Source organism: Arachis stenosperma, chromosome 10 (assembly GCF_014773155.1).
Source record: "Arachis stenosperma cultivar V10309 chromosome 10, arast.V10309.gnm1.PFL2, whole genome shotgun sequence".
NCBI lineage: Eukaryota > Viridiplantae > Streptophyta > Magnoliopsida > Fabales > Fabaceae > Arachis > Arachis stenosperma.
Window position 1 is genome coordinate 67,670,664 of NC_080386.1, and position 24,537 is coordinate 67,695,200.

The following is a 24,537-nucleotide window of genomic DNA, read 5'->3' on the forward strand; positions in this document are numbered from 1 at the left end:
TGAAGCTTGCTATAAAATGTTACATAAAAACTATATAAACCCTAGGAGTGCAATACTACACTACTCCTACTCCTACTCCTAATTAACTATGCAAAAAAATGTAAAAATGTGGCCTTATACTCTAATGCCTTCATATGGCTTAAATCCCCCTTGATATAGCACTTCCCATTCAGCATTGGAGCTTCCAAAACTGGGCTAAAGGCCCCCAAAATCGAGCAGCACGTGTTTCATTAATGAAATCACGTGCAGGATCCTGTGCGTACGCACAGGTACCTGTGCACATGCACACATAGAAATTCTCGCTTGTGCGCACGCACGCGGGGTTGTGCGCACGCACACTTTGCTGTGTGTGCTTTTCCTTCTTTTCTTCATGTTTTCTCTCTTGTACATACTTTTTCCCACTTTTAGCCATCTATTCTTGCCTAAATGACCTGAAATCACTCAACAAATATATCACGACATCGAATGACATAAAAGTGGAATTAAAAATCACTAATCTAAGCATTAAAATGCATGTTTTCACATTTAGGATCAAATTAGGGACGAAACACAAAAGTATGCTATTTTGGTGCTTAAGTGTGAGTTCATTTGCTAGAATCCATTCAAATCAAGCCAAAATATATCGAAAAATATAGACTCATCAGCAAGCCACTACATTTACCCAAGGAGATGTAGATAAATTATAATTACCAACCTGGAGCTAGTGGGTGAACCACACCCTTGCATCTATCGAGGAAGCTCAAATCATCTAAACCCAGAGCAAGTGGGGCATACCACACCCTTGCATCTATCCAGGGAGCCTCAAAAACCAACGTAGAGCAAGTGGGATGAAATCACAATCCTTGCGTCTACCCAGGAGGTACATTCTAATATATCCAGGAGGAACAATGGAGGGGATCCTAACCTCCCATCATCTCGCAAGAGGCGATTTTACAATACCAAGTGGAAAAAAGAAAGGGATCCTCACCTTCCACCATCTCAATAGGGTCGCCCTTTTGAGAAATAGTGCTCAAGATGAAACAATCATGCCCAAATCAGTTTGATAATCAAAATATATTTCTTCAAACTTGTCTCCACTATACTTCAATATGTTCTCTTTAATCACTCAGTAGACTCCCCAAAGCACTCTAGTTAATGCACCCATAGTACCCTATATAGTCCTAAGTCACCGGCTTTAGATTTATAACAAAAATACCCCTTTTATTTTACCTAATACACTCTTGCTTGTCCCAAAGCCTAAACACTAGCTAGGAGATCTTAAATAGTAGTCACGGAGGTTTGGAAAGCTAGAGGAATAGATGAAAACTCAAAAAACACCACTTTGGCAAAATAGGGTGGTCTTGGGTACGCATGCCACCCATGTATGCAAGAATTTAAAAATTTGCAATGCCGTGTACGCGGGACCATGTCTGCGTATGCGAGCTCATGAGGCAGGGAGCATTCCCTATGTCGTGTTGCACTGCTGCGTACGCGAGATTGCAGATTTTACAGTGCCGCGTACGCGAGATATTTGGGCAGAGCCCAATACTGTCGTGTGACACTGTCGTGTACGCAAGCATGTCAGTTTTTCCAAAAAGCTGTTATGTTCCCAAAAATTAGTTTTCTACACCAAACTTCAAATGTGCATAACTTTTTCGTTAGAAATTATTTTTGGGCCGTTGTTCGAATGCTATAAACTTCACAGACCCAATTCTAATTCTGGATATATTTCAAAAGTTAGTTGAAAATAGGTTTTTACCAAAAGTTACAATTCCTTTAGTTTTCCAAAATTCTCAATACAAACCAAACCACTCACAACGAAAATCAATCCCAAGCATTCACATACATCACCAAATATTAGTCCTCTACTTATCAATCACCCAAACACCTAAGTCATCAAATTTTCATTATATCAACTCATCATCATACTCATCATACATCACATATATACACATTTAATCCACCAAATCCCATTATTCCAAGCATTCAAGCCTATCTTATGGCAACTAGCCTAAGTTTTTACACAACATTATATATTAACCACAAGAAACCAAAACCAAACCTTAGCCGATTTCTCCCAAGCTTAAAATAACATCAAGAACTTTTTCTTCACAAGCTTCCAAGTCTCCAAATCAAATCATCGAGTTTCAGCCATCAAAGCTTTATTCCAAGCACTCCAATTCACCGATTCAACTCCAATTCAACATAAATCTCGTCTAGTTTCATACAATGTACCAAAATCAAACACTAGAATTTACTAATTCATCAATTCACAAGTGTTTGGTGATCTTTTACCTTATCCACAGATGATTAGGGTAAAAACCTAACAATAATCCAATGCTAGATAACACCTAAACAACGAAAATCAAAAAATTTTCTCAATAACTATACTCACAACACAAAAATGTATAGAGAAAATAACTGGACAAGAAATTCAAAGATCCTTACCATTTTGTTCGGATAGAATTGAAGAGCTCGACAAGGTGATCGCGTGGCTGTAAATATTGCGGTAATCGAAGCTTCACATCACAAGATATCATCAAAGGAAGAATTTGAGTGAAACCTAGGTTCTTCTTCCTCTTCAATCTCATCTGTTCTCTTTGGTTTCTTTGAGTAGGAAATAAGGATAAAGCTGAGCCCTTAGTAGCTATATGTTACGGGCTTGGGCCCAACATGGGCCCAATTCAACTGATTCAGTCCGTGAGCGCAACTTTAGGCCAAAATCTTTAAAATTAGTATTTTAATTTGTATTTTAAATATTTTTACTTCTTCAAATTATAAAATTTAATTTACTAATTTCTTGTGCTCATAATTAATTTATTGGCCAATTATTTATTAATTTACTAGGGTTTACAATCACCGCTAGTCCGCTTCCTCAACAGGACCAGCTGAGGGATGACGATGACGACGACTATCAGGGTCTTTAGTGATTAGAGTTTTGTTCTAGACTATTTTGCTCTATTTTATTTATCTAACTTTTCATTTTATTTGTACACTTGAAACTTAATTTACTATATTTGGTTCCTATTATTAAGAATTTGACTACTAATTATGCAAAAAAAAATATTAAATAAAATTTTAAAAAATAGTTTGATCACTAATTGTGTTTAATTTTTTTAAAAAAATTGAATTTAGTGTGGGACAAATCCGACGATAATTAGGCGGGAAAGGAAATAGTGGACCGCCAAAATTATCAGCAGAAATTTTCCGTTGATAATTGAATAATTTTTAGGTAAAGAATCCGTTGCAAAATTCGATAGTAATTGGTTATCGACAAGGGTTATACCGTTGGATTCGTTCCAACAGAAAATTCTCCGATAAATATATTATTATTGGCGGCTTATTTTCATTATTCTGCCAACAAATCCGATAGTATTCAGCGTTTTTTTTAGTAGTGTTTGATTATAATCTAATTATACCATAAGATTAAACCTTGATTTGGATATTTGACATTGATTAATGCGATAGCATACGAGCAGTTTTATGCTCGTGTGTTTATCCTCAAAGTTTATTTGAATTTGAATTTTTTTTTATTAGATTTGGCTATTACAAGCTTTTATACCATGTTATGATGTGGTGTGACATGAATGAAGCCAATATTGTTTTAGACAAGCAAGATTAAACAAAATGAAGAACTTATTATTTCAGGAATAAACCAATAATAATTCAAAATCTCAAATAACAAAAACAATAATTTCAAATGGAAGGAATGTTGAGTTCAAATGCACTAGCCACATGTAAAATCAAAATTAAAAAGGGAAAAATGTAAAAGCTGCATTGCAATATGTAACTGATTTATTATAAAAGAAATAGAACTCTTGTTCTTCCAAATTATAGTACTATATGAACCAGATGCTATGTCCTGCATAAATAATAGAAAAATGTTAAAACAACAAATCATGAATAACAAGGCTATGAAGAGAGGTTAAAATTAAATCAGGAATCATAAATTAACAATATATGAACTAAATAAAGCATAAACCTCATCATTTAAACTTGTGGATTCTATTGAATTCTGAATTTGAATCATAGATTTTACTTCAATAAGCAGCAAATTTTCTAGTCTTTCCAATAAAAATAGAATCAAAATCCTTAATGCTGAGAAGAGGAGAGTAAAGCGCTATATGGAGAAGGGAAAAAATTGAGGAGTGAGGAGTAGTGGCTCCAGTACGTTGAGTAGAGTAAATAACGATGAGGAGAATGAACAGACTCAACTATATTGAGAAGAGGAGAGTGAAATGCTGCGCAGAGAAGAGAAGAAATTGAGGAGTGAGGAGCAGTGTTTCCAACGCATTGAGCAAAGTAAACGACAATGAGGAGAATAAAGAGACTCAACGACGCTAAGAGGAGAGTAAAGTGCTGCACGAAGAAGAGAAAAAATTGAAGAGTGAAAAATAGTGGCGCAATGGAAGAACTGAGGTGAGTGCATCGTGGTTTTGTTTTGGCGCGTCATGTATTCTTAGACAATTTATGCATCAACGTATCCACTTGCTGTACAAATAGTATTTTTTATTTTTTTTTACCATTGAATTTTTAATAAATTTTAGTTATTTAATTAGCTTTTAATTTTAAATTTGTTGGATATATTAATTCTTACATCAAATTATGTAAAAAATTAGACAAATCAATTACTGTTATTATTTAATAAAAGATATAATAATCTCTAAAAATTTTTAAATTTTCATATCAGTTCTTTCATTTAAAATAATTTTTTTGTTTTTAATATGTTAATTTCATTTTTAACGTTCAAAATATGTTTGAATTTAGTAAAATGTAAACAATTGTTTCCACATATTACATTTTCATTACGCAATTATATTATTTTTTATTAAAAACAATTTAACTTTTACCCCATATTTTATCAGAATATCAATAATATTTTAAATTATTTCATAAAACTATTTTAACTATATTCATTTTTTCAACTACTAATATCTAAACTTCATAATTCACTATACCAATCAGAGTTAGCTAAAATGATTGGAATTCGGAAACCAAGAAAGCATATGAAGAACTAGGATTTCTTCTCAGCTTGTCAAAAATTAAACAAATTAAAGGAAGGTTTTGGTAAGATGTAATCAATCTATGGATAACATATAAAGCGAGAGATGTAGTACGATGAAACAGGGTCAACATAAGCAGTGTCCAAGTCCAATGTGTTAATTAATTAAGAGCATGAAGAATTGAAATAAGTTATTAAAAAATCGCTAGGCTTGAATCTAACTATTCTGATTGAAGATATAGCTTGTTTGAGTCAGGTACAAACATTGCATTGTGTCTCTTGAATTAGTTGTTCTTACGGATCTGTTTACCGATAATTTTTAGTATTTTTTATTAATTGAATATAATATCTTAAATTAGCTGTAATACATCATATATGGACACTCCTTGTTGTTTGGTTAACGTGTGTTCTCCTCAAATGATAGAAAATATAAAATAGAAATATGAAGAAAAAGGGAGTTGTTGCGCTGTTGGGCAAAAGATGTGCTTGCTATTAATTAATGCAGTTAGTCACTTAATCACTTTATTAAGAGGAGAAAAATATTCATATATCTAGCTAGACACGATAATTGTTCAAAAAATCTTAGCTATTTCCTATAGTATAAATTAATCTTCTTATAATAATATCTTGATCGTTAACTCCCTAACATGCTAATAACCAATCATATAACACATACAAAGGTGATGTTTACGCTTATAAATTGCTTAATAAACAAGATTGAAAATTAATTAGCAATATAAAATTAATTTAACGTACACAAGAATCTTGTACAAACAATTGAAATAGTTTAAATTAGTTCGTAAATAAAAAGAGTGGATTTCGTACCTAATTACTTACGTTACACGATCTTGACTCATCATATATAAAACTTTGGTTTTTAATTCAGTATTCATGTACAAAATAATCCTAGTAGCACTGCTACAAGAAAAATATTCATTCAGTCATATTTTTTCAAATTACATTTAATAGAATAAGTTACGCTTTTTTTTATGATACCGTTTTATAAGAGAATAAGAAACACAATTGTGGTATTATTTAAAAAATATAGTCTTAGATACAATAAAAATTATTTGTAAAACATAGCCTTATGTTAATATTTTTAGGTACACTTTTTTTACGAAAAAGAACGTGATAAACCTTAATTTTGTGGTTTATTTTTGTATTGAATTAGGTGAATTTTATCAACTTTTCTCACATTTATTCACTAAAATAGCATGGTTTTTTAATTCTCCCGAATTCGTGCTTAATGATTGAAAACATGCTTTTTAGGCCCTAAAATAGCTAAATTTAATTCACTTTAATTACATTCGATGCATTGATATGTTTGTTGAGTGATTTCAGGCTTATAAAGCAAGGATTAGATGGAAGAAGTGAAGAGAAAAGCATGCAAAGTGGAAAATTCATAAAGAAATGAGCATTTGGAGGATTCATGACGCGTATGCGTGACGGACGCGTACGCGCGAGAAGGTCATTTTCCAAGTGATGCGTACGCGTGACCCATGCATACGCGTGACAAGCGGCACGTAACCTCATTAAAGGCAAAACGTTGGGGGCGATTTCTGAGCCATCTGATAAACCACTATTTTATGTTTTATCTTGTGCTCAATTGATTGGATTTTATCAACTCCTTACCCACTTATTCATACTATTTGCATGTTTTACATTTCCCTTCCTAATTATGTGCTTTGATTGAAAACATGCTTCTTTGATCTTATATTTGCTTATTATTAATCCTCTCTTATTACCATTAGATGCCTTGATATGTGTGTTAAGTGTTTTCAGAGATTACAGGGCAGGAAAGGCTCAGAGGATGGAAAGGAAGCATGCAAAAGTGGAAGGAATAAAAGAAGTTGGAGAAACTGCTAAGCTGTCCAGCTTGACCTCTTCGTACTCAAACAGCGATAACTTTAGCTACAGAGGTCCAAACGACGCGGTTTCAGTTGCGTTGGAAAGCTAACGTCCGGGGCTTCGATTTGATATATAATTTGCTATAGCTTCCCCGACGCCAGGCGACGCGAACGCGTGAGTCACGCAGACGTGTGACCTGGCAGGAACGCAACCCGAGCGGCCGCGTGAGCCATGCGGCCGCGTCACTTTTTCGCGACCTGTACGGACCAAAAAACGCTGGAAGTGACTTCTGGGCTGTTTCTGACCTAGTTTTCAGCCCAGAACACACAGATTAGAGGCTATAAAGTGGGGGAATGCATGTATTCATGAGGATGCACTCATAATTCACTTTCCATGATTTAGATTTAGTTTGGAGAGAGGTTCTCTCCTCTCTCTCTTTAGGATTAGGAGTTAGGATTTAGGATTTCTTCTTGTTTTAAGAGTAACTCTGGATCCCAGGTTCAATGTTCTTTTACTTTATATTTATTTCCTATTTTCAGATACTTCATTGCTTGTATTAGATATGTTGCCTAATTGGCTTATGAACTTTTCCATGTTAAGATTTGAATATTTTATTTAATGATAATTGAAGCATTTCAGCTTATGATTGTTCCTTTTTATTATTCCCAATCTGAGGATATTATTATTCTAGTAGATTTAGTTTTTCCCCTTTTGGCTTTGGTTAAATAATTGGTAACTCTTGATTTATCAAACTCATTGTTGATTGGAAATTGGAATTAATTCATCCACTTAACTTACCTTCATAGTTAGAGGTTAACAAAGTGAGAGAAGAATCCAATTCTCATCACAATTGATAAGGATAACTGGGATAGGACCTCCAGTCTTTATACCTTACCAAGAGTTTATTCTACAGTTATTTATTTATTTTTATTGCTTTGAAAATATGCTTGTGCCCATTGCCCAAATTCTCAAAACCCCCAATTTACAATCTCCATAACCAATAATAAGAACATACCTCCCTGCAATTCCTTGAGAAGACGACCCGAGGTTTAAATACTCGGTTATCAATTTTAAAAGGGTTTGTTACTTGTGACAACCAAAACGTTTGTGCAAAGGGATTTCTGTCGGTTTAGAGACTATATCTACAACGCGACTGTTTTTATGACATTCTTTACTGGCAAAAATCCTAACGTCAAAATGGCGCCGTTGCCGGGGAATTGCAAACGTGTGCCTTATTATTGGTTATTGTAAATATTTTTCAAAAAAAAAAAATTTTCAGATTTTTATTTTAAAATTTTTTTATCTTATCTTATCTTTTTCAAAAATCATATCTTTTTCAAAAATATTTTCATATCTTTTTAAAAAACTATATCTTTTTCAAATTTTTTTCTTTTTATTAATTTTTGTTTTTATTTTCTCTTACTACCATGAACTCTCACCCCTTTGGCTATGAGTCTGGTTACAATTATGTTGCAGGAAGAGGAAATTACAATAAGAACAAGCATCAAGGTTGGAACAATCAAAGATGGGAGGAGCCACAAAGATTTGATCAACCCTCATGGCAACAACCACCTCCAATGGACTATCAACAACTACCACCATATGCCTATGAACCCTTTCCTCAACATAACTTTGGACCACCACACTCACAAGCCCCTTTCCGCCATTCACCTCCATATGACTCTAACCCTCAACCACCATACCAACCACCTTATGAGCCATATGAACCATATATAGAACCACCCCAATTCCAACCCAATTACTCACAAGAACCACCACTTCAATATTCACCATCTCCATATCCATCAATCCAAGAGCATTATGATCCTACTTACGAAAATCGAGTGAATCAAGAGGCAAAGGATCGTCTCAAGGAAACAATGGATCGATTTCAGGCAACCACTCAACAACTGGGACAAGTATTAATTCAATGGGCTTCTAGACGCTTAAATACACAAGGATCAGCCACAGCCCCATGTGGACTATCTAGTGAAGAGCGTAGCATGAAGGAGATACCAGAAACCCCAGTGAACAAGACAGAGAATGAATTCGTACTAGAACAAGTAGAAGAAGCTGTCATTGTTCAAGAAGAAGAAGAAGTGGTTGAAGACTTAGGAGATGCAGAACCTCCATGGGAAAGTCAAGACATAGAGCCTCCTTCCAAGACGGTTGAAGTTGATGCTGAAGAGGGTGTACAACCTCTAAAGCATATCGTAGTTGAAGACTTGGAAGAGGTTGATCAAGAGATGGAGATTCAAGAAGAAGAAGCACAACCTCCCATGCCCTTGGAAAGCAAGGAAAAGAAGATTGAATTGAAAGAGAGCTACCAAGAGGAAGAGGTTGAAACTGAAGAAGTTTGCAAAGAGGTGGTAATTATCAGAGAAGAGCACAAGGGAGTGGAGCTTGCAATTTCATTAAAGATACCTCCCCCTAAGTTGCCATCATCCTTCACAACATTTAAGTGGGTAAAATTCATATCCCAGAGCTTTCTAATCCCACTTGAATATGGGCTACTGGAGACGGATGGTCAACTTAGAGCTCTTTGTGACATTAAGAGTAAGAGGAAGATGGCCAGTGGTAAGAATTGTCCTGCAAGGTTCATCATGGTTGGAAGCTTTAAGCTTAAACGTAAAGGTTGGTATAGAGCTCAACTGAATGGGTCTAGGAAGTTGTTTGGCCGCTTTAATGAGAATTCAGATTGCTTGCCACCCGAATGGAACAATATTTCTCAACTAAAAGACGAGTGCAAAGGCAAGATCTGGGACCCCGGAATCCATTCTACCAATCACCACTCTTGGGGCCTTGTCACTTGCTTTAACTTACTTGAAGGCTTTCTGCGCCTAATTTGGGACCCCAGAGGCTATTGGAAATACAAACATTGGTGGGGATTCCTGGATCAGTACAAGCACAAGCCACCATAGCAGGAAGCTCATCAAATGTCCAACTTAAGGACTATAACTAAAAGTTCTAGGTGGGAGACAACCCACCATGGTATGATCGTTCTTTTTTTTTTTTCATTTTTAGTTAGTTTTATTTGTTTTTGAATTTTATTTTATTTTGTTATATTGAACCTGGAGTTTTGCATCACATTCATATTAACACTGCATTCTGCATTTTTCAGATAATAATAAAAAAAAAGCGAGCACGCGACGCGACCGCATCAGCGACGCGTCCGCGTCGCAAGGAGATGGGAGAAAATATTAATATGAACAGAGAGTTTCGCAGGAGCAGCGCTGGAGGCGTGCCAATGGCATAAATCGACCCACGCGACCGCGTCACTGACGCGTCCGCGTCATTTGGAAAAATAGCCTCCCACGCGACCGCGTCACCCACGCGGCCGCGTGACCTGAAATCGGCGTAAAAAGAGTGTATGGCCGAAAGTTGAGCTGGAATTGGGCTGGACCCGTGCTAGCAGCACATGCCCTGCCACGCGAACGCGTCACCCACGCGTCCGCGTCATATTGGAAATAAGGCCACCCGCGCGATCGCGTCGACCACGCGACCGCGTCACCCTGGATTTTGGCAATACTGACGTTTTGAACAGAGAGTTGTGCGGCCGCGAGGCTGCACTCGCGCCACTAGCACAAATCGAGTCACACGATCGCGTGCCCCACGCGTCCGCGTCACCCAACCTTATCGCGCACCACGCGACCGCGTCACCCACGCGACCGCGTCGCCAGCGTCGCACAACCTATCCAGATTAGTGCCAATTTTCTTATCTTCTCTTTTCTAATCCTAATTTCTTCCTTCTCTCTCCTTTCTCACTTTCTTTTTTTTCTTCTCATCCTTTTTCCCTCTTATTTTATTTTACATCATTTATTTGCATATTTCATTCATTGCATTATTCTCATTGGTGTTGGAGTTTTATTTGGATAAGTGCCTTATTTTATTTGAGCACGTGGCTACTCGGAGAAGAGATTTGACAATTGACATTTCCTTATGGCTCTCATATACATTTGGATTACAGTATTTTCATCCCTATTTTAACTTACACACCCAATGTATTTGGCATTATCATTCACAATTGTCATCATTACACATGCTCTTTAATTTGGCACATTTATTACTTGATGCTTGAGCTATGCCTCTCATGCCTATTATTTGCATGTTTTTACCCTCTTGCATCTAATTATTTTGAATTGCTCTTTATTGTTGTCTTCCCTACATGTTGTAGCTACCATGTAGATGGACTATCATCTTTCCTTTGGCATTCTTTATCACTTGGAATTTCCTCCCTTCTGGTCTTAGTTTTCTATATTTCACACTCTTCCTTTTTCTTCTTCCTTAGGCATGGGTACCAAGAAAGGAAAAGAGAAGGTCACTGACAAGACACCAGCAAGGAAAAGAACCAAGAGATCTCCAACTAAGGCGCCTCCATCTACAAGCGTCAGTTGGAGCAACCCGTCCACCTGCACATCTCAGCATGCACCGAGGACGGTGCAATCTTTAAGTGTGGGGAGGTCGATACCGATCTCCATGGGTTAGTTATTTCTTGACTCAACACCAAATTTTTAGTTTATTTGTTTGTTCATTGTTGCATTTGCATGTTTGTTTGATTTTTATGCATCTAGTTACTACTTGGTTAAAGTAATAAAATTCTTTTAAGACCCTATCTTTGAAAAAAAAAATTTCACTAATTTAATTTGAAAAAATTTTTATGTTAAAACTTGTTTGAAGTTGTATTTGGAACATGGTTTTTGAGCCAAAGAACACACAACCTGTGAGATTTGATCTTATTTATATGGTTACATTATTTAACCATAAATTTTTATTCTTGTGTGTTTTCTTCTCTATAACTGCAATCTTTGCTTTGTTCCATTCTATATGTCCATTATTTAGTATATTTACATGCTTGCATGTGATTGAGGCCATTATTTGTTATTAGCTCACTTATCCCAAATAAGCCTACCTTTTACATCACCTTTGTTAACCCCTTGAGCTTTTAATCCCCTCTTGTTCTATAACCACATTACTAACCTTAAGCAGAAAAACAAATTAATTATCCCAAATTGAATCTTTGGTTAGCTTAAGTTAGAGATTGTGCATCAATTAAGTGTGGGAAATTGTGGGAACATGGGTTGATAAGGGAATGTAACATGTTTCTAATTTATTTGAATATTAGGAATTTGGGAACCTACTCATGAAAAACCAAAATAGAAAAATAATAGAAAATCCATGTGCATTGATAAGTTATGTTTATTTCTCTACAAAAAAAAAAGAAAAAAAAGAGAAAAAGAAAAAAAAAATATATATATATATATATATATATATATATAATATAAATAAATAAATAAGGGGACAAAATTACCCCAATGTTAAGTTAATAAAAAGATCAATGCACATGTGATAAAAAAAAAAGATCAATGCACATGTAAAAAAAAAATTAAAGAAAATTTGGTACATGAGTATGGAAATTATACAAAAGTGGGAATTATGGGTAGCTAGGCATGAATTTAAAAGTATATAGAGTATATGTATATTAGGTGAGAGCTTAGGTTAATTGAAGATTCATATTATAGCTCACTTGGCCATACATATACCCTTACCTTTACCTCAGCCCCATTACAACCTTGAAAAGACCTCATGATATTTGCATTGGTATATTAAATATTGTTGATTAGTTAGATGAAGAACAAGATTTAGAAAGCATGACTAGAGAAGAGTAGAGTGATTGACCCTAGACACTTGAGAGTTAGAGTGATATACACTACCAGTAAGGGTTCAATGCTTGATTCTATGTTCCCTGCTTTCATTAGCTATCTTCTTACAAGTTTACTTGTTTTTACTGTATGATTTGAATTAGTGAAATCTGAATTATTTTTGTCTTGGAGAACTTATTTATTTTTAACCAAGTAGGTAGAAACATTTTTGTATGTAGTTGCATTCATAGGTTGCATCTCATACATTCTATCATTCCTCTTCATCTTTATAGTTTCTCTTGAGCTTAGCATGAGGACATGCTTTTGTTTAAGTATGGGGAGGTTGATAAACCACTATTTTATGGTTTATCTTATGCTCAATTGAGTGGATTTTATCAACTCTTTACCCACTTATTCATACTATTTGCATGTTTTACATTTCCCTTCCTAATTATGTGCTTTGATTGAAAACATGCTTCTTTGATCTTATATTTGCTTATTATTAATCCTCTCTTATTACCATTAGATGCCTTGATATGTGTGTTAAGTGTTTTCAGAGATTACAGGGCAGGAATGGCTCTGAGGATGGAAAGGAAGCATGCAAAAGTGGAAGGAATACAAGAAGTTGGAGAAACTGCTAAGCTGTCCAGCCTGACCTCTTCGCACTCAAACAGTGATAACTTTAGCTACAGAAGTCCAAACGACGCGGTTCTAGTTGCGTTGGAAAGCTAACGTCCGGGGCTTCGATTTGATATATAATTTGCTATAGCTGCCCCAATGCCAGGTGACGCGAACGCGTGAGTCACGCGGACGCGTGACCTGGCAGGAACGCAACCCGCGCGGCCGCGTGAGCCATGCGGCCGCGTCACTTTTCCGCGACCTATACGGACCAGCAAGCGCTGAAAGTGACTTCTGGGCTGTTTCTGACCCAGTTTTCAGCCCAGAACACACAGATTAGAGGCTATAAAGTGGGGAAATGCATGTATTCATGAGGATGCACTCATAATTCACTTTCCATGATTTAGATTTAGTTTGGAGAGAGGTTCTCTCCTCTCTCTCTCTTTAGGATTAGGATTTAGGATTTAGGATTTCTTCTTGTTTTAAGAGTAACTCTGGATCCCAGGTTCAATGTTCTTTTACTTTATATTTATTTCCTATTTTCAGATACTTCATTGCTTGTATTAGATATGTTGCCTAATTGGCTTATGAACTTTTCCATGTTAAGATTTGAATATTTTATTTAATGATAATTGAAGCATTTCAGTTTATGATTGTTCTTTTTTATTATTCCCAATCTGAGGATATTATTATTCTAGTAGATTTAGTTTTTCCCCTTTTGGCTTTGGTTAAATAATTGGTAACTCTTGATTTATCAAACTCATTGTTGATTGGAAATTGGAATTAATTCATCCACTTAACTTACCTTCATAGTTAGAGGTTAACAAAGTGGGAGAAGAATCCAATTCTCATCACAATAGATAAGGATAACTGGTATAGGACCTCCAGTCTTTATACCTTGCCAAGAGTTTATTCTAAAGTTATTTATTTATTTTTATTGCTTTGAAAATATGCTTGTGCCCATTGCCCAAATTCTCAAAACCCCCAATTTACAATCTCCATAACCAATAATAAGAACATACCTCCCTGCAATTCCTTGAGAAGAAGACCCGAGGTTTAAATACTCGGTTATCAATTTTAAAGGTGTGACAACCAAAACGTTTGTACAAAGGGATTTCTGTCGGTTTAGAGACTATATCTACAACGCGACTGTTTTTATGACATTCTTTACTGGCAAAAATCCTAACGTCACCATCCAGGCCCAAATCCAACTCATTTCTGATGCTATTGAACCCAAGAATTGAAAGGAGAGGAACCAAGTATTCATAGTTTAGTTTTCATCATGTTTTAGATTAGAATTCTAGTGGGAGAAGCTCTCTCTTCTCTCTAAAATTAGGTTAGATTTTTCTTAGATTTAGGTTTAACTCTTGTTTTCATTTACTTTTCCTTGCAATTTATTGTTCTTACATCCTTGCTCTTCTAGTTTTATTTGTCATTTCCTTTATTTTGTTGCCTTTATGTTTATGACACTTTGTTGCTCTTGATTTTCATTTAATGCATTTTATGTTTTATGTTCCTTTTTCGTTTAATTGAATTCTTATTATTATTTTCTTGCATTGGGTAGTTGCAGATTTAACATTTCTTGCCAATTTACCATGCTTTCCTTTTATGCCTTCCAAGTGTTTGATAAACTTTCTGGTTGGATTTTAGAGTAGATTTTGGTACTCTTAGCTTGTGATTGAGGACCTAGGTCCCTTGAGATTATTGATGTCAATTCCATTGGTGATTTAGGATTGTTCATTAGTTCTAGGACCAATTATGTCCACTTGACTTTTCTTCAATTATTAGAGGATAACTAAGTAGAATTAATCCTTTGTAATCACCATGTTATGGTCAATTATCCAAGATAGAATACCTTGACTCTTAGTCCTTGCCAAGACCCATCTTAGTTGTTAGTTTTACCTTCTTGTCAATTTTACATTTCTTGTTATCAAACCCAAAACCCAAAAATATACAACCCATAACCAATAACATGAATACTTCCCTGCAATTCCTTGAGAGACGATCCGAGGTTTAAATACTTCGGTTATTTTTATTGAGTTTGTACTAGTGACAAATAAATTAAACTTTGATTGAGGTTTAATTGTTAGTTTGGAACTATACTTGCAACGGAATTATTTTAGTAAATTCCTAACCGACATTAATCCTCCATCAGAGTGCTTTTTAAGAGTTGCATATTTATTATGTTTTGGGTGCACTTCAAAAATAATACCTAATGTATCTAGGGCCAAATACTGGCACTTAGTGAATATTTTTCCCTCTTTCCCCCAAACGCACAGACATGACCGAATTCGATTGCGCCTTCATCACTTTTCAGAGAGCTCACTGGTGCACGAAAATAGAACTCGCACAACTGAACCGGCAAGTGCACCGGGACGTTCAAGTAATACCTCAGGTGAGTGAGGGTCGATCCCACGAGGATCGTTGGATTGAGCAAGTAATGGTTATCTTGCAGATCTTAGTTTGGCGAATAAAAGAGTTAGTTATTGTTGTTGTAAACGCATAAAATAGAATAATAAAGAAAGCAATACCGAACTGGTGTAGAAACAATGATAGGAAATCAGTTAAGGCCTTGGAGATGCTTGTTCTTCCGGACTAATACTTCTTACTGACTACTTTAACAATGAGTGATTCATTCAATGGCAAGGCTGTAAGTGATTAAAGCAGGGATTAGTGGTCATTAATCTCCTCTGATCCAAATCACACATCGGTGCTAATGGTCATCCAATCTGAACGAGGGTAAAGCTTGTGCAATTCAATCTTTGGTGATCCTACTCAACGCCATAGACAAGGTCAAATCTTTCGGATTGGAGAATAATGCTCTGTATTCTAGCCTTAATGCCACAGAGACCTCAATTACCCATGACTAACGAGATTTCGTATCATGTATCCCAATTAGCCCAGATACTCTATTGGAACCTGTGATGTATTCTCAAGCTGCAGCTCAATACTATCCGGCTATGGCTTCGCACGAGCTCATGTAGAATAAGGAGTCATACTCTCATTCCACACTAGATTCATGAAGATGTAGAATGACAATACATCATAGAATGTGACCAAACATATATTAAAGTAGAAAAAGTAATAATATTAATCCATAGGAGTGAGCAGAGCTCCTATCCTTAACTTAGGAGGTTTAGTTGCTCATATTTTACAAAACAACAGAGAAAAATGTATGATAGGTTCGAAGATCCCTAACAAGGGTGATCTTCCTTCTATTTATACTAATAATTAGACCTAAAAAGATATTAATAATAATTAGAAATTACAAAAATGAGATAGACTAGACTAACGAGTGTGAAAATCCACTTCTGGGCCCACTTTGGTTGAGTGTCTGGGTTGAGCTTGGCGTCCAACTTGGATGAATGGGCATTGAATGCCTATTAAGGGATGTCCACGCTACCTTGTGCCCCTTTGGTGGTGTTGAACGCCAATATTGGGTGTTCAACTTCGGGGTTGGTCCTTCATGGTCGTTGAACGCCAGAAAGGGGGTATATTGGACGTTCAACGCCCACTTTGGTCAGTCCTTTCCAAAGAAGAGTATAGACTATTATATATTTCTGGAAAGCTCTAGAAGTTATCTTTCCAACACCATTGAGAGCGCGTCAATTGAACCTTTGTTGCTCAATATATTTTCGTTGGAATGTACGAAGGTTAGGATTTGACAGCATCTGCTATCCTTTTTTTGCCTCTGAATCAGACTTTGTCAAAACGTGCCAATTTCACCCAAAAATCACCTGAAATCATAAGAAAAATACAAAAACTTAAAGTAGCATCCAAAAGGTTAATTTTCACAAAAGCATACTAAAACTTAATAAAACTTAATAAAATATAATTAAAAACACACTAAAAATGCTGTGAAAAAGGGTATAAGATGCTTTGTCATCATAACACCAAACTTAGATTGTTGCTTGTCTTCAAGCAACTAAAAACAAGATAGGACAATTGGAAGGGAAAAATACAATAGGTCTCAGAGTTGTCAATGAAGCTTAGTTCCTAATACTGAGTGGGACTATTAGCTCTTTACTTTTGAACAATTTTGGCATCTCATTTTCTTTTGAAGCTCGGAAATATTGGCATCCATTGGAACTAGAATCTGGATGATATTATTGATTCTTTTCTTTTAGCTTTTCTTGATTCTTGAACATAGCTTGTTTCTTTTGGTGCTTTGCATAGCTTTTTTCTTTTGGTGCTTTGCACCTTTTTTAGCCTAGTCATGACTCTAAGCGTTTTGTTTTCAAGTATTACCACCGGATACATAAACGCCACAGGCACTTAATTGGGAGAACCCTTTGGATTCAAATTTAGCTTTGCTTAAATTCCCAGACAGTGGTACCCAGAGTTCTTAAGTGTACTCTTTATTTTTGGATCACAACTTTAACTGCTCAGTCTCAAGCTTTTTACTTGACACCTTCATACCACAAGCATTTAGTTAGGGATAGCAACTCATTTGAGCTTTTTAGGCCGCTTTTCACCCTAATAACCATTCATGCTCAAAGCTTTGGATCCTTGCTCTTTTCTTTTTCTTTTGAGCTTTCTTTTATTTTTCTTTTTCTTTTAATTTTTTTTCTTATTGTTACTTTTTTTTGCTTCAAGAATTAATATTTTATATTTTTTAGAGAGCCAATAATACTTCTCTAAATTCACTGTTCTTCAAGAGCCAATATACTTAACCCCAATATCAAATATGCACGGTTAATTCATACATTCAGAAAATAAATGCGAGGCTACCACATCTAATTAATTGAAACATCTCATTATACTGAGAACTTATGTATCTCAGTATTTCTTTTTCAAATAAATTTTTCTTTTAAGCTTGGTGATGGATATATAGGATATCTTATAACTAGAACAAAATAAAAGAAAAGTAAATAAAACTAGAAAAAAAATAAAATACTACTTGTAATCAGGCATTAGAATAGAAAACAAAGAGAAGAATACAGTAAAATGTAAATGAAATGAACATAAGTAAAAGGGATAATGGAACTCAACCACCTCAGTGACAGCGGCTGCTGCTTCCTCGGAGAATCCAATGGAGCGTTTTAGCTCCTCCCTCATGATCCTCTGATCCTCCCTTATCTGATGGAGGATGGCAGCTTGATCTTGGTGCTCAATCCTCAGCTGATCTACAGAAGGATTCAGCTCCCCTAGAGACGTGTCCAGGTGGTCCCAATAGTTCCGGGGAGGGAATACATTCCGTGAGGTATTTTTGGGATCTCAAGTGTAGGTGGCTGAATAGGATCATGTTGTGGTCGGTGTGCAGGTTCCCTGGCATTCTCCATCCTCCTCTTGGTGATGGGCTTGTCCTCCTCAATTAGGGTGTCTCCTGCTATGCCTATTCCAGCAGAGTGGCATAGGCAACAGATGAGGTGAGGAAACGGTAGCCTTGCTTAGGTGAAGGCTTTGTCAGCTACCTTGTAGACCTCTTAACATATTACCTAATTTCTGAGTATAATGGAGTGAATGATTGTTGCTCTCTCAATGGTAACCTCAGATCGGTTACTTGTGGGGAGGATGGAGCATTGGATAAACTCCAACCATCCTCTAGCCACAGGCTTGAGGTCAAGCCTACCCAGTTGGTAGGGCTTGCCTTTTGCATCCCTCCTCCACTGAACTCCTTCCATACAAATATCTGTAAGCACTTGCTCTAGACATTGGTCAGAGTTAACCCTTCGAGGGTAAGAGTGTGGATGTCCTAGCATTTGAGGCAATTGTAGCGCCAACCTTATATTTTCCGGGCTGAAATCCAAGAGTTGCTCTCTCACCATGGTGTGCCAATTTTTAGGATTTAGGTTCACACTCATGTCATGCTTTTTGGTGACCCAAGCATTGGTGTAAAATTCTTGCACCATGAGTGTTCCAACTCCAGAAATAGGATTGATCAGAATTTCCCAATACTTTCTCCAGATTTCTTGTTGGAGCTTCGGATATATTCCTCTTCTTTGAGCTTAAAGGTGACCTTGGGTATCACCTTTTTATGCTTCATCACATCATAGAAGTGGTCTTGATGAACTTTGGTGAGGAATCTCCATGATTCCCAAGGTTCAGAGGTAGAAGCGGGAGCTTTTCCTTTTCTTTTCCCACAGACAAGGTCAGATCTTCCGGATCGGAGAATGATGCTCTGTATTTTAGCTTTAACGCCACAGAGACTTCAATTATCCATGACTAACGAGATTTCATGTCACGTATCCCAATTAGCCCAGATACTCTATTGGAACCTGTGATGTATTCTCAAGCTGTAGCTCAATACTATCTAGCTAAGGCTTTGCAAGAGCTCATAGAGAATAAGGGGTCATACTCTCGTTCCACCACAGATTCATAAAGATAAAGAACGACAATACATCATAGAATGTGACCAAACATATATTAAAGTAGAAGAAGTAATAATATTAATCCATAGGAGTGAGCAGAGCTCCTATCCTAACAAGGGTGATCTTCCTTCTATATATACTAGTAACTAGACCTAAAAAGATATTAATAATAATTAGAAAGTACAAAAATGAGATAGACTAGACTAAGGAGTGCGAAAATCCACTTCTGGGCCCACTTTGGTTGAGTGTTTGGGTTGAGCTTGGCGTCCAACTTGGATGAGTGGGTGTTGAACGCCTACTAAGGGAAGTCCACGCTGCCTTGTGCTCCTTTGGTGGCCTTGAACGCTAATCTTAGGCACTCAACTTGGGGGTTGGTCCTTCTTGGGTGTTGTTCATACCCTGGGTCGAGCTGTCCGACCCGGGATGTTCTACAGACAAAGCGACCGACCTCTGCAGGTCAGGACAACCCGACCTCTTCTCAAAGAGCTCGGACAAGTCACAGGAAGGCCCAAACAAAAGGCCCAAATAGGGGAACACGTCCCAAATCCTAAGGCGGCCCAAGCCTACAGAGAGAAGGGCGGTCCCTTAAAGATAAAGATGACCTCACTTAAAGATAAGATAAGATAAGATAACTAACTTATCTTATCCACAGAAGGCCACATCTCACCATTATAAATACACTAGAGCACCCAGGTATAACTCATACTCTGATTCTACTCAATACCTGCTTAATACCCTTGCTAACTTAAGCATCGGAGTCCCTTGCAGGTACCCCCCACCCTCCGGGGACGAAGGATCAGCACCACCACCAAGTCCAATAAATCGGACACACCAGCTCCGGCCGCTGTCCTCCTGCCGGACACGTCGGTTCCGACCAACACAGAAGATCTCGTCCGAGATCGACCTACAGTTTCAGGTAACCCTCGGAACATTGGCGCCGTTGCTGGGGAACCTGGAAGTCATCCCATTAACATGGCGGATGACCATGACAACGACCACGATTCAGGTTTGGAAGACAGAACGCCGCATAAAAACGCGAACACGATGCTCAAAGATACTCCAGAATCCAATGGAGACAAAAATTCATCAAATCCAGGAGTAATAAAAGCACTTCAAAATTGATTGGAGAAACTTGAGAAAGAAGCCCAACATCAACGAGAAAAAGAAGAAGATTTACGCCGGGAAATAAGGCGGCGCCAAGAATTAGAAGATAAGCTTATAAAACTCGAAGCTGATCTCAAAACTAAAGCTACTCGACCATCCACAGAGGATAGCTCTCAGAAAGATCAAGATCCATTCACCAGAGAAATTATGAAAACCAAAATTCCAAAAGATTTCAAGCTTCCGGATATGACTATGTATGACGGCACCTCGGATCCCAATCATCATCTCAACAACTTCAGAAGTAGAATGTACCTCACTGATGCCTCAGATGCAGTTCGCTGCAAAGCCTTTCCAACAACTCTAACCAAGACAGCCATCAAATGGTTCGACAACCTACCTCCGAAATCCATCTCGAGTTTCGACGATCTGGCCAAGAAGTTCCTGGCCCGATTCTCCATACAAAACGACAAAGCCAAACATGCACCTAGCCTCCTAGGAATCAAACAAGGAGATCGGGAGAGCCTTCGCAACTACATGGAAAGATTCAACAAAACATGCATGGACATACAAAGTCTACCAACAGAGGCTGCCATTATGGGCCTTATAAATGGCCTACGAGAAGGACCATTTAGCCAATCTATATCAAAGAGATATCCTACATCCTTAGACGAAGTACAAGAACGGGCACAAAAATACATCAACATGGAGGAAAACTCTCGACTTGTCGAAGCCTCAAGGTTCGGCTCTACCTACCGAGATAAAGAATCCAAGAAAAAGGAAGATCGCTCCGGAGAGAAAATCAAAAAATATCATAACTATACTCCTCTTAGGGTATCCTTGGTAGATGTTTACAAAGAAGTCTGCCATACAGAGAAAATCCCTCCAGCTCGGCCACTTAAAGGCAAAAGAGGAGGAGAAAATCGGAATGAATACTGTGAGTATCACCGACTTCGAGGGCATTCCACCAACGAATGCTTCGACTTGAAAAACGTCATAGAAAAACTAGTAAGAGAAGGAAAGCTAGATCGATTTTTGGCCAATCGGGATGACGAACCAAGAAAAAGAAGAAGGGATGAAGATGTTGGACGATCTGAACGATCACCTCGTACACCGGAAAGACATGTTCACGTAATACACGGCGGATTTGCCGAAGGAGGAATCTCCAAATCATCCCGAAAGCGACACCTCAAAGAAGTATACCACGTCGAAGGAAAAAAGGAAGTCCCAGACATCCCAGCAATCACGTTTACCAAGGAAGACGCATCCGGAATCATCTCAGGACGCGACGACCCCATGGTCATTACGATCATACTGGCAAATGCCAACCTTCACCGTACATTAATTGACCAGGGAAGCTCTGCAGACATCTTATTCAAAACTGCCTTCGACAAACTCGGTCTAGACGAAAAAGAGCTAAGAGCATACCCGAACAGCCTATTCGGACTAGGAGATGCCCCAGTTCAACTGTTGGGATACGTATCGCTGCATACAACCTTCGGAAAGGGGAACCAGTCCCGAACACTCAAGATAGATTACATTGTGGTCGACGTAAGCTCAGCCTACAATACCTTAATAGGTCAGACAACGTTAAGTCAACTCGGCGCAATAGTTTCAACCTCACATCTATGTATGAAATTCCCAACTGCGGAAGGGATAGCTACGATAAAGGCAGATCAAAAAATGGCACGTCGCTGTTATAACGAAAGCCTAAACCTCCGAGGTCAAGGAGGAGAGTTCCACACAATTGAGCTTGGTGGAGTTCAGAGGCGAGACGAATTCCGACCACAACCCGAAGGAGAAGTAGAAAGAATCCAGATCGGAGACACCTCGGCTAAAACAACTAATATTGGCATAATCCTGAAAGGAGACGTAAAGGAATCGCTAATACGGTTCCTACGAGATAATGTTGATCTCTTCGCATGGAAAGCTGCCGACATGCCAGGTATTGATCCCGAACTAATGAGCCACAAATTGGCAGTCTACCTGGGATCCCGGCCGGTACAACAAAGACGAAGAAAACTTGGACCAGAACGAGCTCAGGCTGTAGAAGAACAAGTACAAGCGCTACTTGAGGCTGAGTTCATAAGGGAAGTCAAATATCCACTATGGCTAGAAAACGTCGTCTTTGTGAAAAAGTCAAATGGGAAGTGGCGAATGTGCACCGACTACACCGACCTCAACAAAGCCTGCCCAAAAGACCCCTACCCACTCCCAAGCATCGACGCTCTAGTGGACGCTTCATCAGGATATAAGTGTCTCTCATTCATGGACGCATATTCAGGGTACAACCAAATCCCCATGTATCCACCAGATCAAGAAAAAACCTCGTTCCTAACACCGAAAGCAAACTACTGTTACATCGTGATGCCTTTTGGTCTCAAGAACGCAAGAGCTACTTATCAAAGGCTAATGAATAAAGTTTTCTCAGATCACATCGGAAAAATCATGGAAGTTTATGTAGACGATATGTTGATAAAGACACAAAGTGAAGATACATTGTTATCCGACCTGACTCAAGTGTTTTCTACTATCAGGAAACACAACATGCGGCTCAATCCCGCAAAATGCACCTTCGCAGTAGAAGCCGGCAAATTCTTGGGCTTCATGCTCACACAAAGGGGGATTGAAGCAAATCCAGACAAGTGTCGAGTCATACTCAACATGAAGAGCCCAACCTGTATCAAAGAGGTACAACAACTCAACGGGAGGTTAGCCGCTCTATCTCGATTCTTAGCAGGAGCTGCGATAAGATCTCTTCCCTTCTATGCTACTTTAAGAAAGGGAAAACAGTTCGAATGGATGACAGAATGTGAGCAAGTCTTCCTAGACTTCAAGAAGTTCTTAGGACGGCCACCTATCCTATCTCGGCCACGAGAAGGAGAACCGCTCATATTATATCTCGCAGTAGGGAGCCGGGCAATAGCCTCAGCACTAGTCAAAGAAGATGAACATGGGCAAAATCCCGTCTACTTCATTAGCAAAGCACTACAGGGATCCGAGCTGAACTACTAGAAAATAGAAAAGTTTGCCTACGCTCTGATCCTCACATCCCGGCGGCTTCGCCCATATTTCCAAGCGCATACCATTAAAGTTCGAACCAACCAACCCATAAAAAGAATATTGCAGAAAATAGATCTAGTAGGAAGAATCCTACAATGGGCAATCGAGTTGTCCGAATTCGACCTCCAATACGAGGCGCGTACAGCAATCAAATCGCAACACCTGGCCGACTTCATCACAGAATTTACAGACATCCCGAAAATCCCCATAGAATGGAACATATACATAGACGGATCCTCGAATAAAACAGGAAGTGGTGCGGGTGTGATAATTGAGAGCAACCATGGAACTCAACTTGAGCTCTCCCTTAAATTCGGATTCCCGGCCTCAAACAACCAGGCAGAATACGAAGCACTATTAGCTGGTCTAAAGCTGGCTAGGGAGGTTGGAGCTCGGAAGCTCAACATCTACAGTGATTCACAAGTCATCACCTCACAAATAACAGGAAACTACCAAGCCAAAGATCCGACCATGAAAAAATATTTGGATAAAACCAAAGAACAGCTCGGACAACTCGGGGAATATAGGATCCACTACATACCTCGTGAGCAAAATGCCCGAGCTGATGCCCTTTCAAAATTAGCCAGCACCAAACCAGGGGGCAACAACAGAAGCCTCATCCAGGAGGTATTACATAACCCGTCAATAGCAGAAGAAGAAAGAATCCTAACCATAACAGGTCGGGATCAAGGATGGATGACCCCCATAATAAACTACCTTAAAACAGAAGAACTCCCTACAGATGGAAAGGAGGCAAAGAGGCTGAAAAGGGAGGCACAGTACTACACTATCATAAATAACACGCTGTACAAAAGAGGGATATCAACACCTTTACTAAAATGCGTACCAACTTCCAATACAAAGGAAGTCTTGGAGGAAGTACACAGTGGCATTTGTGAAAATCATCTCGGAGCGCAAGCTCTCACCAAAAAGGTACTCCGGGCGGGATTCTATTGACCAACTCTACAAAAAGAGG